Source organism: Sebastes umbrosus, chromosome 2 (assembly GCF_015220745.1).
Source record: "Sebastes umbrosus isolate fSebUmb1 chromosome 2, fSebUmb1.pri, whole genome shotgun sequence".
Taxonomy (NCBI): domain Eukaryota; kingdom Metazoa; phylum Chordata; class Actinopteri; order Perciformes; family Sebastidae; genus Sebastes; species Sebastes umbrosus.
This window is the reverse complement of record NC_051270.1, coordinates 15137648-15157855: the sequence shown is the minus strand read 5'-3', so window position 1 is coordinate 15157855 and position 20208 is coordinate 15137648. Positions and strand designations below refer to the sequence as shown.

Genomic DNA, 20208 nt, shown 5'->3' with positions numbered 1-20208 from the left:
CCCCTCTGTTGTCCTTTGTTCCTCCTCTTGCTCCCTGAATTAGCATAGACAGCCGGAGGTGCGTGTATTCTTATATATTGATCTATCCATTTTTAATGGCACCACGCTTTCAGGAGCAGGAACCATCTTATGCAAGTTCCGCTGGGCCAGTGACGCTGTCAGGGCTTGTTGCCACTCCGCGCTACTTAGAGCGAGAGCAGACGACCTTGGAAGTGCATTAAGAGCGTTCCCAGGGGACGCGGACGTGTCCATCAGTCCCTGGTTCTACATGAAAAATCCACAGGGAACCCCAGATGGTCTTTACTGGACAAATCTTAAGGGAGAAAATCCACCCCAAAAAATAGAGTTAGCCTTTTCTTATCTGGGATGATTGCAGGTAGCCAGTGCAGGCAAACCTTTACTACAATAAGAGTATAGTTTCATTGTTTTTATTTTGAAGGTATTGGATGTTTTTTTTCTGAATGAATTGTGCAACCTTTCAAACATTTTTGCTCACAGTTTGGATTAAAGTGCTTGTGACATTTGAGTTTCTTTTTGATTTAGGGTGGATTTTTCTTTCACGGACATCCTGCCACTCAATTCGGAGACTAATGAAACTTTCATAGCATGTTCTCTCTACTGTAAGTGAGGGTATCAATTAAAAAGGGAACCATGCAAGCCACCCCGGGCCCTGAGATCACAGAGTGTCACTAGGGCTTAAAAAAGAGAGCCTGGCTGAATACCAGACATACTGTATGATTCATCCATCACTCACTTGACTTTTTCTTTCCACATCTATTACCATCTGTACAGACTACACTGTCCTCGTCCTCTGAGCCTCTTTTTTGTTTCTTCTGTTCTCTCTATACATCAGCTAATTTCCTCCCTGTGATAAAGGCACTGTCACTAATGAAGGCCTCAGACGCTTAATGACCAATTAAAACACAGTCTGCCGAGATGGCGAGCAGCTAATTGCTCACGATCTGGAGTGAGGATATGGGAAAGGGATTGGCTGTGGTGATGGAGATGAGGACACTGATGAGAGACGGGGACTTTATTGAGCTGAACTGGGAAACAGCACTCTAATACAGTAACTGGCTGTGTGTTAGAAATATATATGCGTTTTAAAGCTGGGGCAGGCAGTATGTTTTGGGCATCATTAAGCAAATATTCCATAATAATCTTTCAGCATATTGTAATTCAAGTGTTCTGAGAGATAATGAGACTTCTGTACCTCCTCACGGCTGTGTTTTCAGGCTTTAGAAAATCTAGCTTGTGACGGCAGACTCACAGGTCATTTCAGAGGGAGAGCGTTCCTATTGGCTGTTTTACGAATGCAGATGAACGTGCACGTCCCTTCAGAGAGTGAAAGCCTTATTCGATGGCGGAAAATCGTGCAGGAAAAGTTGCTACTTCAGCATTGGCAACAGCCGCCTGCACGGCAAAGCAACCCAGAGAAAGGAAGACTCTGAAACACTTCACCGATATTGTAGCTCGCTAGAACCTCCAATCACAGTATGTCATCAAAGGGCTTTAAAGGGCCCACAAGTGTGCAAAGAAAACAGGCCGGTAGTTCTCATAGAATTGCCACTATATAATTAGGGGTGGGAAAAAATCGATTCACCTACAATTTTGAAATCATTTTTTATATGCGATCGATATATTTGCTTCATTTGAGTCTATGAGGAGTTAGAAGGAAGTTACCGCTTTTATTGTTGTAGTCTGCATAACGTGACATCATATCTGTTCCGCATCCATCAACCAAAACAAACGGCAGCAGGCCGCAACAAGGAAGAACAAACAGCAGAGGGTCCATTTTGATAAGACTTGAACCCTCAAAATTTAAATCCAAGGTTGTAACACTACACATACAGTAAAGCATGGAAACACTTTGGGTTTCACACATTACCAGGAAAAGCAGAGCAAGACATCATGGCTAAAGCTGCATGCTAACTCTGACATGGACAGGAAACGTTATCGTATTGCGGTAACGTGCGATCAAGCCAGCCGTCACTCGCATCTCCGTGGTCAAATAAGCCAACGATACAACTGTAGCGCACCGATATACTGACATTTATGTTAAATACAGTCAAACGGAGCTGACGGCAGAGCTAGCAACGGACTCGGTGACGTTAGCGGAAGTATTCACGTGTGACTACGTCCGGTTTTCAAAATAAGGTGTTAACAAAGGGAACTGTATATACAAAATACATATATCGAAATAAGATTGATTGGATTATATTTACCAGAAGTATAAAACATGACATGTCCCTTATAAATCAAAAAGAAAATACCACTAATTTGTGAGAGAAATGTATTTATTCTTTGATTTTTGGGTTGCTGGAAAAAATGTAATAAATAATGCCTGACAATTACTGATATATGTGACTTCAGGACATCTCTGACTACGTACGTGCTGACAATCAAACAATACAATATATTAATTTAGATATTTTTCAAATTAATGTCCCTAGAAGTGTATGATTCAACTTTTTCCCATGATCTAGTGTTAAAAAAAAGTTAACAAAAATCGCAATAAATCATAATATCTAATCGCAATACTTGTAGAATCGCAATACCGATCAAATCGGCACCCAAGTATCGTGATAGTATTGAATCGGAAGATAGGTATATCTGGTTCAGCTTTAAGTTTATACATATATTTCATCATGGGATGTAGCTCTGTTGTTTTGAAACATCTAGCAAAACATTTATTTTAATAAATGCATTTGTCTCCTTGTACTGTGCCCCTTTTTGTAAATACTTTGGCTTTTTTTTGTTTTATTTATCATGGTATTTAGGTTGTGCAAATTGATAAATGCTCATAAATGCAGTTAGGTAGATGCATACCTATATGTTTAAAACATATTTCAACAAAGCTGTAAACAACTATGTATATTATGTACACAAGCTACTGACTGCACACATAGCTTTATACACAAATTACATATAATTCTTTAACACTCATGCAGAGGTGCACAGACAGGGAGCACATTTACACACACTTAAGCACACATTGTCATGCACAGTCGCACAAGGGTAAATCCACGCAGACAGGAAAAAAGAAACACATACAAAAGCACACACAGTATGTCTCACACATGCCACATGTCTTGAGGAGACATGATTCTCAGCCCATTGCAGGCAGCAGCCCTTTGGGTTTTCTCCCTCGCTGACAGTGTGTCAGGCGGGCCTGTTCTCCAGCTGCTGGCTCGCTGAGTGAGAGACCAGCCTAATGAGATCACTGGCATCCAATTCGGCGAGGGTCAGCGCTCATTTCGAGCAATTCATTTTTAATTGGTCTCAAATCTAATCCATTTCATAATGTCAGCTCCTGTGCTCATCTCACCCCGAGGCTGCTGAGTGACACGAGGCGATTCCCATGATGTTGTTAGCTCTGTGTGTTATTACATAGCCCGAAGTGATTGAGGATGTTGCTGTGATTGTTGCTCGGTCGGTTGTTGATGCTGCGGCGACGCTACAGTAATCCTTTGCCCAATGCGGCGCTGTTGCCGCCCTCCAACACTGATGATAGTGTGTAATGAACCTGATAGTACAAAAGATATTTCTCATGTTCTCACAAGAGCATCACAACAAACTTATCATTTCAAGGATGACATCAATTGTGCCACAGTTTCATTATGTCTGCCTGTCATCCATTTAAAGGCAACTTTCATGTCAACTCCGAGCAAAGCACTCGACCCCGGCTGCTCAAGGAGAACAGAGGAGACTGTGCTGGACAGCCCTCTGGTGTCAATGCTCAAGATGTCCTTTGTTTGAAAGAGAAAATATTAAAATGGCATAGTATGTTATCATAGGGGTTGATTTTTGGGTTGCTGGAAAAAAACATAATAAATAATTCCTGACAATGACTGATATATTTGACTTTAAGACATCTCTGAATACATACATGCTGAAAATCAAACATTTTAATTTATCAATTTAGATATTTTCCAAAGTAAAAGACTAGTGTATGATTCAACTTTTTCCCATGGTCTAGTGTTAAAAAAGTTAACAAAATCGCAATAAATCATAATATCCAATTGCAAACTTGTAGAATCACAATACTTAAAAATCGCAATACATTTAGAATTACATCCAAGTATTGCGATAGTATCGGATTGGGAGATAAATGTATCGTCCCAGCCCTAGTATATAGGCTTCACTATTTATCAATCCTTTGAAAGAGTCTCTGATGTACTCTGCCTGCGTTTGGATCCACCTCTCTCCTCCTTTTATCTCTTCTCCTTATTTTCCTCTACTTTCCGAGCTTCCTCCTTCCTCCATCTAAAACCTGTGTGCCCAGCTGCGCCTCCTGCTTTGCCTCCATCAAGATGTCACTTCTAATTTGCTGGTTGTGCTGACTCCATCCCTGCTAGCAATCAGCGGAGAAGACATCCATTACTCGTAGTCGTGACAGGTCTCCTCACAGTCCCGCTGGACGTTAATGACACCTGACAGAACACAGGTTTACTACTTAGCAAACTGACCCCCCAGAGACAGCCGTTGGGGCCCATTTGGCTAACACATCCTTGCGTGGTTTACAAGGACCAGACAGGGGAAGGTGACACAAGAAGGCTTGTAATGTCTTAGCAGGTTCTCATACTGGCCCAGCAGAGCACTTTTGGAAACTTTGTGAACAAAAGAGGGAAGTTTGCTTCTCTCACATCTTACCAGCGAACATTAAGCAAGACAATTTCTTAAAACCTCAAATCAATGCATCATTTTCTGACGTCTGTTTGATAAATATGTCCTCTTGTTGTACCTCCAACAGAGGACTTCATAGAAATCATCTTTGTGCTGTCTTAATTGCTCACTGCCTTGTGTGCCATGCTGCAGGAGTCTCTAGTTTTTTGTGGTTGTCCCTTCCTGCCTGTGTGTTCAGCCCATCAAAAAGCTGTTTGTGTTTGTGAATTCTTTGGTCAAGGCTATTAGCTATTTTGTTGACCAGCAGGAACAAAGTGAGCGCTTCTGTCCTGCAATGCTGAACGAGGGATGGCCTTTGCATGCCAAAATGTTATGCTCGGCTTTTGCATAATGTAATATAAACGGTGGAGGACAAGAGACAGTACAGGGTTCACAACTGAACTGGTAATGATGGACCACTAAAACTATTTAACTTACCTGTTATTAGTTTTTATTAATGTGCATGGAGGTTCATTCTTGACCTTGGAAACACATTTCTGACAAAATATGCTAAATTTGTGGTTCACTATGGCCAAAGCTTTCGGCCGTATCCTGGTGTCAGTAAAGTACTTTGGTCAAGTGGTAACAGTTGGTCGCATACAGTATGGGAAGGAAATCATGTCTGTTTCAGTCCGTCTCTGGAGCTGGATGTGAATAGACATTTTGAGCTCCATATGGCCACTGACTGCTGGTTGCCTCTATGGCTTTACTCGACCAACGGAATTCTCATTTGACTTACACTTATACGACTTTGTCAACTAATCGCTTCGTTGATTTAATCAACAGATCTCTAAAACAGAGTTTTTCCAAAAAAGAATCACACAAAAGCACCACTTTATCTCTTGTTTTTACCAGATATGTGCTCACAAGTTTCATAAGAAGTCTTTCAGTATGAAAAAAGCCTTAAAAAAATGACCAATCGACTAAAGAAATCTTGGTAGACTAAGACCAAAATGTCTGATTAGTCGACTAAGAGGGGGAAGCCCTAGTTACCTGACACATGAGCACGCCCACTTGCTGAAGAAGGCTGTGGGATATAGCTGAAAGTTTTGGGTATAGCCAAGTAAGTGAACCTTGAATTCTTATCATATTTAATTTTTGTCATTTTATAATTTATATGATTTTAAGGTCATTTCACATTCTTAGCTTGTTGTAATTAATTATTCAGTGGTCCTCCACGGCCGCCATTCTCTCAGTCTTTCAGAGGTTGTAGCGGGTTTTAAAGCTTGAGTGAAGGCTCTGGTATTACATGAAACTAGAAAAACCTAAGGAATCCATTGGTACCAACCATGTCATACAAGCTTGTTGCGAAGGAAGCTAAATAACGCTCCCAAATGTACACTAAATTTTGTTGAGGAAAAACTGTCATAGCCATTTTCAAAGGGGTCCCTTGACCTCTGACCTGGTTCTATGGGTTCTTTATACCATGAGAGTTTTCCTAAAATTGTATTAAAAAATCTAAATATATCGCAATATATTGAATCATTACCGGTGTATCATGATATGTATCGTATCTCCAGATTCTAGCCAAAACACAGGCCTAGTCTGTGTGTGGTAGGGTAGGAGATGTACATCATAGTACGTCACTGGTTGGAGAAGAAGTTCTGACAAAACATTATTAAGGTTTCAGCTGCACCTTTGAGGCCTGCCAACACTATAAATAATGTTTTTACTGTTTGTGTAGTGTGATTTCATTAAAGACGATGCTGTTCATTAAAGAATCAAAAGCCAAAGTCAATCTAGTGTCTTCTCTCTCTCTCCCACTTCTCACTAGTGCTACATGATGCCATCCATCAATCAGCTTAAGTAGAAAGTAATGAAAAATATGTCAATTTGTCAGTTTTTTTTCTTCTCTTGCTACTTATTATTGAACTGTGTTCATTATTCTGCGAGCTCATTAGGTGTGCAAGGAAAAGTCTCTTTGGGACCATAAACATTTCAACTAACTTCGACTGAGACGCTGACCCACCAAGAGGAGTCGTAACTCTTATATTGCTGCTTGTCCACAGACAATTGAAAGTGTACAGTAGCACCTACCACCTCATTTGGCAAGCAAAACCTCCTCACAGAGGGTGACAGCTTTGGACCTGAAGCAATTGGTTTAAATTACCCTACAGATAAGGCAATAAACTAATAGGGTGATGAGTGTCCTTACTGCTTCTCCGAGTATAAAGTTTTAGCTCCGTGATTTACTATTTACAGTTCATCTCATCTTAATTTCCTTTTAAAAGTGTCCCCTTAATTAAGTGAACAGTGCTGAAAGACAACTTTATGTACACCTTTCTTTCATCATTAAATAAAATGCATGATTTGAATTACAGAATGCCAATGCTGAGTCATTTAAGATTTAGTTATGGCAGTATTATGACATCCCCTTTGTGATTTAGCATTACCTCAGCTAGCTCAGACTACAAATTAGAAATAGATCGGTGTTTCTAAGCAACCACAGTGGTTTCTTTCTGTAGTAATGGTACATTTGATAGTACATCCAATGGCAATCCAAATGGAAATCAAAGTTTAGAGGAATAGTTACATATACAATAGGAGAATACTGTTCAGCCAGTATCTTCACTCTAGCTTTAAAACTGAGCCTGCTACAGCCTCAGAAGATCGAATAGCGGCCCGACGGTGGGCCGGCGGATGTTTAAGACATTAATTAAAAATTGATAAAGTGTTTTGGGGAATCGATACAGTATCACAAAATATAATATCGCAATACTCATGTGTATCAACATTTTCTTTCACCCCTATTCCACATCACTTCTTAGTCTCAGGGACAACTAGAAACAGAAGTGATATTGTAATTGTACAGCACAGGCCCTCAAAGGACAGATAAAGAAACTGTGCGCTTCATGTGTCACAGGGGCTTAAAACAGACTCACCTACGTACATTCCGAGTGAGTCAACATCTGTGACTCAACAACTCTGTATCTTTGTGAGAAACTGGTTGCATTTGGCCTGACTTTGTGTCTCTAGTCTTTTATTTCTTTTAGAAACACAGCCTTGATGAAAGTCAACATGAATCAGAAAGCATCTTTTGCATCCCTTTCGTGTGTGTGTGTGTGTGTGTGTACACACAAATAAGAGAAACTTACCATCGTCCTTGACGAGGACTCAAAGGTTTGCCAGAATGATGAGAGATTGAGGAGGAGGAGGAGGAGCAGGAGGAGGAGAGCAATGGCAGTAAAAACACGGCTGAGCACCTGCCCACAAAAGATGTCTGCCAGCTAATAAAGCGACTCTACAGCTCGCTGCTGCCTCATAAATCCTTCTGTCTCTGCTGTAGGCTTTACAGCGACAGTTCTCACTGTGCACAAAGATGTAAATGGAAAGTTTGACTCGTTTTTCAGAATGGTCTCTCTTTAATTTGCTTTTGTAAAAGATTAACAGAGTAAATTTATGACTTGTGCACAAATGCAGATTCTGCTAGTTTTACCAGGCCTACACACTACTGACAAGACAGTTTCCTTCATATGATTTGTTAAGTCTCTCATTCACAATTCACCAGAGCAAGAGCGAGTCACCGCCTTGAATTAATGACTGAGCCGCTCAAAATGGTCACTTCTCTCACGACGTTGCACACACCCTGCTCACCCAACCCAACTGGGCCACTGGCATGTTAAATTTGAAAACTAAAGTGCCTTCAAATGGTTGTTGGCAATGAAAATTAATGGCAGCTCACAACCATAAAGCCACATTACACCGTAAAAACTCCATTTTGGATCGAATTACCTTCGGGGCCCAGTTTTTATGTAATTTTATGTTTGGGTCCGTGTCCTGGTCAGAATCTGAGCAGCTATTATGACGTCGAGCTGGTTGTTATAGAAAGTAAAAATCGAACATCATCACGTTTCATTCTCCTTGGTGGCTTGTTTCAGGACAAACTGTTTGACAGAATACTTTTACAAGGAAGAGGAACAAACCAGCCAGCAGAGTGAGTGAGTGTATGTGGGTGGGTACGCATCATCATATGTTCAAAACTACAAATTGTGTACGTGAGTTTATTTGCTAAAAGCTTTTTTTACCAATAATTGGACAGAAAGGGAACATTTTGATTGTGTACATCATGTCATTCATTGACCTGAGTCATGTAGGATTATGACGTACTTTTCATCATTTTTTCGTAATTGTGTTCCAGATGAATGAGGTTTGATAATACACTGTGTCCCAGAAAGCTTAGACACTGGCATAAAAGTACTGAAAAGTTCCTTTTATGAAATAATTTCATCCTGATGCTGCCCATCTAATACAACCTTCAAAAAAACATTTAAAAAAAGACCTGCAATGACATTTTGATAATAAAATGCACGGAATGAACTCATTTTGAAAGGGATACAGTTATGACCCATATTAGCCTCACAGAGAAAAGATCCGCACTGTTTCATTGCTAATTCCATGAAAAACAGGTTCACTGTTAATGTTTCGAACATTCAATACAAAATATTTTTATTAACATAGACGCCTGGTCAATTTATCATTTGATTTATGTATATATTATTGCTAAGGAACCCTATTTTCTAAATTAGATGACCCAAAATACATCAAAACTGATCTACACATTCTTGCAAAACAACCATAAATTTAATGATGTGGACCCAAAAAAAGCAGAAATTCCAGGCTGAATTCCTGCAGATGAAGCCAACAATGTAAAAGGTGAATTACCGATTGACATGGACGATACTGTGATACAATATAACATAGCTATTTAGTGTAATTGCAGCACTAAGCTGAATTGCCCTCATTTCAACATGTGAAGTGGAACTTGTCAAACATTGCAAATGAAGAAGCTGCTGATTTTGTTTGGTGAAGTCAGAGTTTGTGGCAAATGCAGCCATTGACGATTAGTTCATTTTTAAAAGCACTAGAAGGAGCACATATTGAATTAGGAGTCCTCATAAATGACAAAATAGGTCTTCCTTTGATATTCTGATTAAAGGATAATAGTATGGGTGTAAAGCTAGGCCTCTTGCACTCTTCTTTAAAACCTCTTCATTTTGTGGAATTTATCTTCTCATTAGAATGCGGTTTACAGTGTTTGCTGCCGCGGTTCGTCTTTTTATTTTCCACCTTTGCCTTGGTGAAGTCATCGTGCTCTTTCGCGTGATGCTTCTTCAAGTGTTTTATAAGATTGCTGGAGTTGAAAGGGGCAACACTAGTGCCAACCCTCGAAACAAAAGCCTTACATATTGTACATGTCACCGTTTAACTTGTTGGATTTTCCACTGTGAAATATTGACTACCGTTACCGTTACACTCTCCACTAGCACCGCACTGTTGTTGTTTGCTACTGTCACGCGACAAACTACCTGCAATCAGTTCTTCTTTGCTGCTCTAACACAGTATTTGCCAGTGGCAGCCATGATACATCCAGGGCGACAGCACAGTGAAGGCGACTGTTTTGGAGCGGCGAAGAAGAATTGTTGTCCGGTTCAACAATTTGATTTTTTTCTGGGTTAACAAATTATGATATCGGATCGTGGCATAGACTGGCGTACTCGCCGATACCTGATCTCAAATTTTGGGCAGTATTGGAAGCATTTCCAATACTGGTATCGGTATTGGAACAACTCTATATACCAGTATGATAATGTGTTGAGCCAGACATTTCTTTAGCACATAGCACACAGCACTGTGGAGATAGGTCTGGCTATACGAGACTAATCCTAGATTAACACTGCCTTAGGCATGATAAATGTACTACTTTTACAGTTGCCTGTAAAACCACTGTTTGCGGATTGATCATCAGGTGGCTCAGGCAGCTGTGAGTGGATGAGCTGAACAGAAGCCAGGACAATAACATTCACACATTAATAGTTCCTATGGGTGGAAAATGGCTTGTGACAGCGGTGAAGGTGGAGGAGAGAGTACAGATGCAGAATACAGAAGAGAAGAGCACGAATACAGACTTAGAAAGCAGGTAGTTTCAACAAAGGTATATTTTATCAGTGAAACACATGGAGATATACTACTTCACCGTTGTGAGTTGGTTTTGAGATCAAATAATATGTTGTGTGCGTAGATGCGTGCACGTGCAATTTAATCTGTTCACAGCATGCATGCAGAACCCTGACCCAAAATATGCAGTAATGTAATGAAATATGCATATACCATGAATGAATGCATATTATTATATTCAGCAAGTGTCTCAGAATCAAGTTGGACGTTATTTATTTATGAAGCTTCCTATACATACTGTCAGCAAGGAGTAGAAGTTACCCATTGGGAGTGAATGACATTATGGTGTTAAAACACCCAGAACCATAAAACTATATGATATCATTACTTTTTTTCCAGTAGGAGGCAGGAAGCATTTTTTCATCCAAGAGGTAATCTAGCAGTTGCTCACTCCTTTTTACACCTTCAGGGATGAGGGAGTGTAAATGCACTCCATAGCTGCACCGGCTAATTGTAGGTTTTAAGATTCAAGATTCAGTTCAGTTGGTTGAAAGTCAAAAAATATGTGCTTTCTAGCCATGTCGGCACTAAAACGTGTTTATAGTTGTTCCGAACTTGAAGGCAGAGTGAGGGGGGACATGTGATATTGTTTAAATACAGAGACGGTGCACAGACAGTCTCTACTGGAAGGCATTCTTAGTGTTGCACTTGGTTGTTCCCAAATAATTGTGTAACAAATATAAAAAAAATAGAGTTCAAACCGTGGCTCCTTCCTTACCTCCGCATAGCTGGCCGATCGTGGCGTGAAGTGGGTGTGAAGGAAAGTTTTGTAAAGTTACAGAAAGGTGTGGGTGGAGTGGCGTTTCGATCCTCGGTTCCTACTGTCTGCATGTCGAAGTGTCCTTGAGCGTGACAATGAACCCTAAGTAGCTCCCCGGGCGCTTTACAGCATCTCACTGCTCCTAAGGATAGGTTAAATGCAGAGGTCAAATTTCATGTATATATCTGTATGTATATGATGATTGTAATAAAGTTTAAGTTTTAAAGTTTAAGTTTAGGTTTCCGTAGCTATTCGACCATCCGAAAAGCACTTTCGACGGAGTTTACTGGCCTCTTACGAGTTATTTGGACTTACTTCTATAGTCATAATGTTACCAGTTGATTCTAATTTACTCAACAGCATTCAAGTAATTTACACTCAGATGTCAAAATCTATAACTGTTTGATTCTCATTGGTGCTCCTTGTTTTTGATCCCATCCATTTAACTGTATTTGTAAAATTTTGTGGAGGGAGGAGACACCAGACTTGTCCTGAGTAGGCCTTTGCTTACCAAGTCCCTGTTCTTCGTCTAAAATTGTCCCACGTTTAAAAATAAATACGACCTCACGTGTGAATCACGTTTATACACCGCCTAAAGAAATAAAAGAATACAGAAATGCAGAATGTAAAGATTGATTGTGGCAGGTGATTGCAGAACAGCTTTGACCCGTTGGGGATTCTTTCACAACAATGACTGGCCCGCCGTACATTATCCCTTATTTACTTCAACTTACAACAACAACATCATAAGGTACTGAGAAGCACTAAACAAGGAAAAAGAGGCAAAAGTTGTAAAAGTGAGTGTAGAAGGGGAAAGAGGTGACGTCCAAGAACCAAAGCATCAGCCTGAGGAAATCCTGGGGTGTTTGAGTAGTAGACAGATGGCTCCAAACAGTCACAAGGTAGCTGAGGAGGTCTTTTTCAGTCAAAATCAAAAGATAGTAGAGGGGTGGAAGAAACATGGACGTGAGAGAAGCCTCTTGATGTTGTTTTGTGTGACCTTTTCTGCCTCTGACGAAGCAGAGTTGATGTTTGTGTGAGCTGATGAGATGCCAGCCGTGACTCATCTGATGACCCTTCCTGTACTCTTGTGGCTGCTGGGTTTCTTTGAATCTCCGTCTGTGGTGATGCAGGGGGAAATGAGGATGCTGTGTCGTGCCAATCATTGCCACGGCAAGAGATTTGAGGCATTAGTATTAATAAACTAGAGCTAAGAGTGACGCGTTACCTCTTTAATGAACATCTGTCTTTTTCCTGGAGTGAATTTTGGTGTGGGATTATAGTTTTGTTTGATTTCAGGGAGGGTTCAAGTAAAAGTTTTGGTAAGTTTTACCAGATTCTTTTTTTCAAAGTTTCAGAGGAAGGCAACGCGGTTGCAATTTGCAATACAACTTTTTTTGATATACTTATACTATAAAAAATAAATGTACTTTTGAAGAGTCAGAACTTTTCTTTGTTTTTGTTGTGTTAACAATAGTGATGTCAGTTAGATGTGGTAATGTCAGCGCTATAGAATATTAAATCATCCGTCTTTGCTCACTACATCTTAGCCTTTCTTACCCTCAGCTGTGCAAAATAAACTACAGGTTATGAACTTCTTTTTAGAATACAAAAATATGAAATTAACGGTTATTGTATTGTATCGGCCGTGAGAAGCAGCTAATTATTGGATATCGGTATCGGATGAAAACAATCCATCCCATATTTTAATCCATCAAAAGGAAAAAAAAGTTCAGGACCACAGATCCAAACTGCCCTTACTAGAGCTGCGACAATTAGTTGATTGATCAATAAGTTGATTGGCAGAAAATGAATCTGCAACAATTTTGATAATTGACTATTTGATTCAATAATTTTTAAAGCAAAAATTACAAACTCTCTCTTGTTCCAGCTTATTCACTTTAATAATTTGTCATATATAGTAAACTGAATATATTTTGGTTCATTCGGCTGCGGGAAATAATTAAGTTATGTTCTGATTTTTTATAAACTCAATGATTAATCAAGAAAATAATTTACAAAATTAGTCTGTAATGAAAACAGTCATTACCTACCAGTCTTACAAGAACAATGTGTCTTTTGTGCTTATAAATCCTTTACGTGGTATTTGCCCTTCACACTGCTTAGAAGAACCAATAGGTGATTTCAGGACTGCTCTCAGCTGGCCCATATATGAATCACTGCGCTCAGGGAGCATACAGAGAGCCTATTATCTTCTGTCTGGAGAAAAGCTCCGTCAAATGGCCACTTTGAGCAAAACGGAGAGAAAATGGATGAATCATCACTCACCTAAACGATTACAGGGGAGTTCTTCTCATTAGTCAACATTGTGTATGAGTCGCCTTGCATTTTTTGTATGTGCGATAAAATAAAAGCTTTAAAAACAGTCTTGAAAGCCGATGGGTTGTGTACATTGTGCTTAAGCATAGCGACAGTTAGCCTACTGTAGGTAATATCCGCATTTAGATGTATTTTGTCCAGCTTGACTTTAAAGTGCATAAATCCCAGGTGCGCTGAGATTTGTCTGTCAAATGGAGAGGTGGTGCCAGGTAGGGGTGGGGAAAAAAATGTATTCACCTATGTATCACGATTTTGAAATTTATTTTTTAATGGCAGAATCAATATATTTGCTTCATTTGAGTCTATGTGGAGGTAGAAGGAATTTACCACTTTTATTCTTGTAGTCAGATTAACGTGGCGTCATATCCGTTCCGTATCTGTCATCAAAACAAAATGCAGCTGGCTGCAGCGAGCCGGAACAAGAAAGTAGAAAACGGCTAAGGGTCCACGTGGATTCAACCTGCACCCTCACATTTTAAACCCAACGTGGTAAACACTACACATACAGTAAAGTATGGAAACACTTTGGGCTTCACACATTGCCAGGAAAAGCAGAGCTAGACATCATGGGTAAAGCTGCATGCTAACCTGGACAGGAAACGTCATCTTATTTTGGTAACGCACGGTCAAGCCAGCCGTCACTCTCATCTCCGTGGTCAAATCGGCCGATGCTACAACTGTAGAGCACCCATATACTGGCATTTATGTTAAATACATTCAAACAGCCCCGATGGAGCTGACCATGGATGTATAAAGAGAACGGAGCTAACGGGGAGAGCTAGCGATGGACTTGGCAAAGTTAGCGGAAGTATACACGTATGACTATGTCCGGTTTTCAAAACAAGGTGTTAACAAAGGGAACTGTATATACAAAATACATATATGGAAATAAGATTGATGGATTGTATTCACCAGAAGTATAAAACATTACATACTAAACCGTAAATTTAAATACCACTAATTTGTGAGGGAAATGTATTAATAAATAATGCCTGATAATGACTGATATATTTTACTTCAGGACATCTTCAACTACATACATGCTGAAAATCAAACATTTTTACTGTATTAATTTAGATATTTTCTGAAGAAAAGTTCCTAGAAGTATATGATTCAACTTTTTCCCATGGTCTAGTGTTAAAGAAGTTAACAAAAATATCAATATATCTTAATATTGAATCGCAATACTTGAAAATTGCAATACATATGGAATCGGCACCCAAGTATTGTGATAGTATCGAATCGGGAGATAGGTGAATCGTTCCAGCCCTAGTGCCAGGATAACATCTGCAAGTGAGTCATCTTCATATACAACTCTTTAGCTTGGATAGATTTGTATTTGTGCTGGTGTAAATGCTCTGAAAACTGCTCTACCTTGCTACTAGCTATCCCAAAACCATGTTAAATTCTCATCCAATACAAAAATGTATTAATTCACATTCATATTACATATAACGGATACATAAAGGTTAGAAACAAATACTCTGCAACACTTTATGGGGGATAATGAAATCAGAAATTGTGATCACTTGACGGTTGTATCAGGTCAACATCTATGTCAACAATCCTGCACTGATCAAGAGCACTTGTTGGGTTACATTTTCTTAATAAACACCTTTTCGCAAGTTGTCGTTCAACTTTCATAAGTTGCTCTAACAATACTGACCTTCTAAAACCTATAACAATAGCGATCCTCTGTGAAAGCAGCTAAGTGTAGCATGCTGAAGTGCTTAAACAGACACTTCACTTCCTTGTGGCAATAGCTTGTGAGGAAACATCATAGACAGCAGTTCAAAATGTCAAGGCATCGCTTGAAGATATATCTTTTGCGTTTTAGTGACCCTGCTGTCAGTTGCCACTCAATAGTCAAAGAAGTCACCCTCATTTAGTAAGAACTTTAAAACGCTTTATATCATAATCTCCAATTCTCCTGAAAGGTAAATCTCTGAGTATGACTTATCCTTAGATTTTATTTTGCGCACGCTCTTGTTAAACCTTTTTCAGAAATGCCAAAACAAGAGGCTTTTTTTCTTCAGATCGAGAGGACCAGTGAACTCCCTTTTCACCTAAACAGCTTCAGTAAATTTAGCAGAAGATTGAGCTGGCAGTTTGTTTTGCTCTTGAAAATCCTCTTGAAAACTACTTTGGCTGATCCCTTGTACTGATTGAGCAATAGAGCTGTAGAGCGAGCCGTGTCATGTATTTCTCCGGGCAAATATGATTGAGTTTTGCATACTGTGATTTTTAAGCCAATATTTATACAGATTACAACATCATCAGCATGTACTGTAGTGCATAAATACAATATAATGATCAGGGTGATCATTATAGATTCTATCTTGTGTCACTACATTTAATTTTTGTACTTTTAAAGTTGCAAAAATGTAGTTTTTGGATATGCATATATTTTAATATATCAAAATATATTTAATATATTCCTTCATTATGGTAACTATGTTTATGCCAATACGCCGTAGAGGATTGTGGACTTTAAAAGAGCTTTGATTTATTTATTAATGGCCAATAATACAATCAAAAGGCTCTTTAGTGAATTCTTTATGTAAAGCATGACATCTTTTTAATGTTTGAAATGCAATCACACATTTTATCCTAATTGTACTCATATTACAACTTTTGTATTCCAATTAAAATGTTTGTTACTTCTCCTGGGGTTTAACATGATGCATAATAAAAGATATTACTCTCAGAGAGCTCGTTGCCAAATGAAAGGGGTCACAATATTAACTATTTAAGAATGGAAAAGCTAAACAAAAAGATAACATTTGAAATATTAATAGGTTTTATTCTTGAAGAAGAGGGCAAGTGTGTGTATGTGTGCACTCGTATCAATAATGGGGTGACAAAACACAGTCACATTATGGGAAATTGTTTCCCATTTGGGGACAAACAGCTGGTTTCCACAAGGAAAACCAATCCATTTTAGGATTGAGACTTTATTATGTATGTTGAGAGATTGGAGAGTTATGAGGCTTCAGTGGTGTCAGAAAAGAAAAGAAGGAATTTTTGTACTTTAATTTTGGACAAAACTGAACTTTAGAAGGCATTTCAGCTCAGAATGAGGATTATGGATTTTGTCCACAATTTCTTACAGTGTAGTTGCTCTCTGAAGGTATCCCTTCACAGCCAGTATGGACAGAGGGAATTGCGACAGCTGCGCCCCGAAATAAAAATAATTAAACTTTTAGAACGCTGCAGCGCGCACCTCATGTCATGTGACGAGGAACAACCAATCACAGCCGGAAGATATCTTTTCTTTCTTCCGTAGATATCAGTCTATGGTAAATACATGGAGGAGAAATTGATCATTTTAGTGCAGGATTACCCAGAGCTTTACCATCTGTACCACGGACTATTTTACTGGTTTCTGTCCGAGGACGTCACAACATCCGGTCAAAAGGTCAGCCAAATTGACACAGAGAAATCGAGGGTAAAGCTACTGTGAGGGATTTGCGACGCTGGAAATGCATTTATCTGTGTTTTGATTGTGTTTAGTTTAGTCAGTGAGGCTCCCTGTTAAATTACCGCAACTTCATCATCATTGTCATCGCAGCACGTGGGTTTTGGTTTGCTTAGTAATGGCAGGTGCGACAAGAGCGCAACCTCCCAAGCACATTGGAAAAAAAACAAAACAGCACAGCTAGCGTTTTCCACGTGTTTTAGACGGAACATGTCATGCAGATTTACGGGTTCATACTTGTATTTTGACTTTCTACTAGAACATTTTTACATACTTTAATGTTCAGAAAACATTATTTTTCTCATCCTGTCAGTCTGAATATACCTGAATTCACCCTCTGTCTGAAACGTTCTGTTTTAGCACCTGTCTCTTTAAGACACCCCTGCGGAAAAGCCCAGTCTGCTCTGATTGACCTGCGAGAAAGAAATGGAGCACCTTTGCAAAGGTAGTTCTCAAGCCGTGGTTGATATATTTATAATGAGCCTGCATATGACATAATGCATGAGCCAAATCTGCATAGCTTGTTGAATCACATGTTTTCTGATCTACAGCCCACAAAAAAACTGACTGTGTTGTCTTATTTCACAGTTTGTGGGTTGGTAGGGACTCCAGATACCCAAATGTATGTGCACAACTGCTGAAAAAAAAGAAGTTTTTCATGATATGTCCCCTTTAAAGTAAGGGTGAGTACATTAAAGAAACCATGTGATTTAGCTCAGAATTGGAGTGTGTATTTTTTTTACCTCCTTCACTATGAAGACAGGACTTCTGGAGTCACCAGGGCTTACCGTTAAGCTACCTGTTTATACATAAGTCTGTAACAAAATAAATTACCGAGACTTGTGTTGATGCTAATATATTCTTAACATCACACATTATTTCTTAATTTAGACCATAAGGGTAACACCACAACTGAAAGGACATTCAGTTCTACTTCTCAACTCCAAACATTGTGTCTCATTAAAAAAAAGCTCAACACCCTCCTAAAAGGCACCCCGTGAATATTCTATTAAACTAGTAGAAATGTCGTCACCTTAAAGTCTTTTCTTCTCTGTCATTTGATTAGCGCTCAGATGACTTTGCTTGCGAGTCAGTGATGAATAAAACATTTGTTTGTAGGTCCCAAACAGCAGCGGCTTGAATGTAAATCAGCACGGCAGTGTCACAGTTTGAATAAAAATTCATTACCATTTCTGAGCCCATAGTCTGTAGCCTATATACTGTGTATACTGTACAGGTACAAAAGGTCTGTCATATATAATAATACTCACGTATATGCTTCAGGCAACCGATGTCATTACAGTCAAAGTAAATGAAAGTCAAGACTGTCATTTAAATAATGTTAATTAATTAATATAATTGTGAATTTATTCAGTAGGTGTCGATGTATGTCCATTTCTTCTACTAAAATGTGGCCAAAAATCCATCCAAAAAGTTGATTGGTGATAACACTTCCCCTCCAAACCCAAATTCCCATACACACACATACATACACGCATACACAAAACTCCCACCCATGAACACACATCCACTCCCTTCCTTCCTTCTTCCCCTCCAGAGCGTCTCTCTGTTCCTCTCTCCCCAGTCGGGATTATTTACCACTACATCCAGCAGACTGAAGCTTCACAGCTTCTCTGCCCCGGGAATGCCTGCAGCCATTCAGCAATCAAAGCCAAGCGTCATCCTCTACCACCTGCACCCATGGGAGCGCGGGAATGAAGAGGGAAGGAGAGTAGAGGGGAGGGGGGAGAGGACGGTTAGGGGAGGGATGGAGACAGGGGGGCGACGGAGAAGGAAAGAGGGAGACGAGAATGTGAAACCTCTGGGACTGGGGAGAGCGTGAAGGAAAGAGTGGAGGGATAAGCAACGGAGAGACACTGGCAGCAAATACTTGTTCCCCACGTGGGCTCCTTGGTGCCCACAGAGACGGGAAGCGAGAAAGGAAACAAGGAGGGAGAACAGATGGAGACGTAAAAGAAGAGGATTAGAGGATGGGAGATGGATTGCAGGATGTAGAAAGGGTAAAAAAGAAGATGAGATGAAGATGAGCTTAACCGCATACCTTTTTGAGACGCAATGGGAATGAACAAATGAAGGAGGAGAAAAGGACAGGAGAGAAAAGAAAGAGAGAGAGAAAGGAAGGAGGAGGAGCGACAGATGGGTTTTAACTTCACGAGAGAGAGAGAGAGAGAAGAAAGGAAGAGAAAGAACAATGAAGGAACAAGAAAAGGTGAGGATGAGAGGAGGGAAAAGAGAGAGGACGGAGAGGTTGAGGCATTAAAATTAAAAAAGGAGGAGATGGGGATTTGATGGCTTGAGAGAAAGGAGATTAATAGTGGCACAGGTCAGGGAAAAGTGATTTGAAGGTAAAGAGAGAGAGAGTCAGAGGGTCAGAAACAGGAAGAAATATATACCAGCAGACCAACAGAAAGAGGAGGTACATTTAATGAAACAAAGAGCCAGAGGTGACAATAACAAAGCGAGAGAAATAACAACATGGCACAAGAGGAAAAGACTTGTTCCTGTCAACCTGGTTATATGTGTTATTAATTTAATATCTAATGAAACTACATGAAACTACCCAACATATAATTGCTGTAACCCAAAACTACACATGTATAAATTATGTGTGAAATGAAATCAGGGTCAGACTCTGTTATCAGAGTACATTTAGCATCGTGGAGCTCAAACTGATTTTCTCTCCACATTGTGCTGCATTACAAACACAAGAGAAAATATGTTTTTCCATTCTTATTACACGGCTGTGTTGAATACTGGGCGCAGTTCTGATGTCAGACTCTGGAGGACCGTTTTTGTATCAAATTATTGATTTCTTCAGTAAGTAGCTGTGTAATATGCGGGTCATTGTTGTGAAATAAACCCTTTCAGGGCGTTGCTAGACCCTGTTTGGATTTATTTCACAACAATGACCCGCTAGCTGTACATTATCCCTTACTTATTGGCTTTACCTCCCTCACATCATAAGCCCTATTTACACCTGGTATTAACA

The 20208-nt window shown here is 39.6% G+C and overlaps 2 long non-coding RNA genes across 2 annotated transcripts in view; both read left to right on the top strand.

Moving 5' to 3' along the window:
- The window catches only part of LOC119480625, a 199606-nt gene that overhangs the window by 89490 nt on the left and 89908 nt on the right, over positions 1 to 20208 (top strand). The window lies entirely within an intron of this gene.
- On the top strand, positions 1916 to 14488 carry LOC119480631. Its single transcript, XR_005204970.1, has 3 exons — positions 1916 to 2067; positions 5713 to 5718; positions 14446 to 14488. It is a non-coding gene; the product is annotated as an uncharacterized LOC119480631 (long non-coding RNA).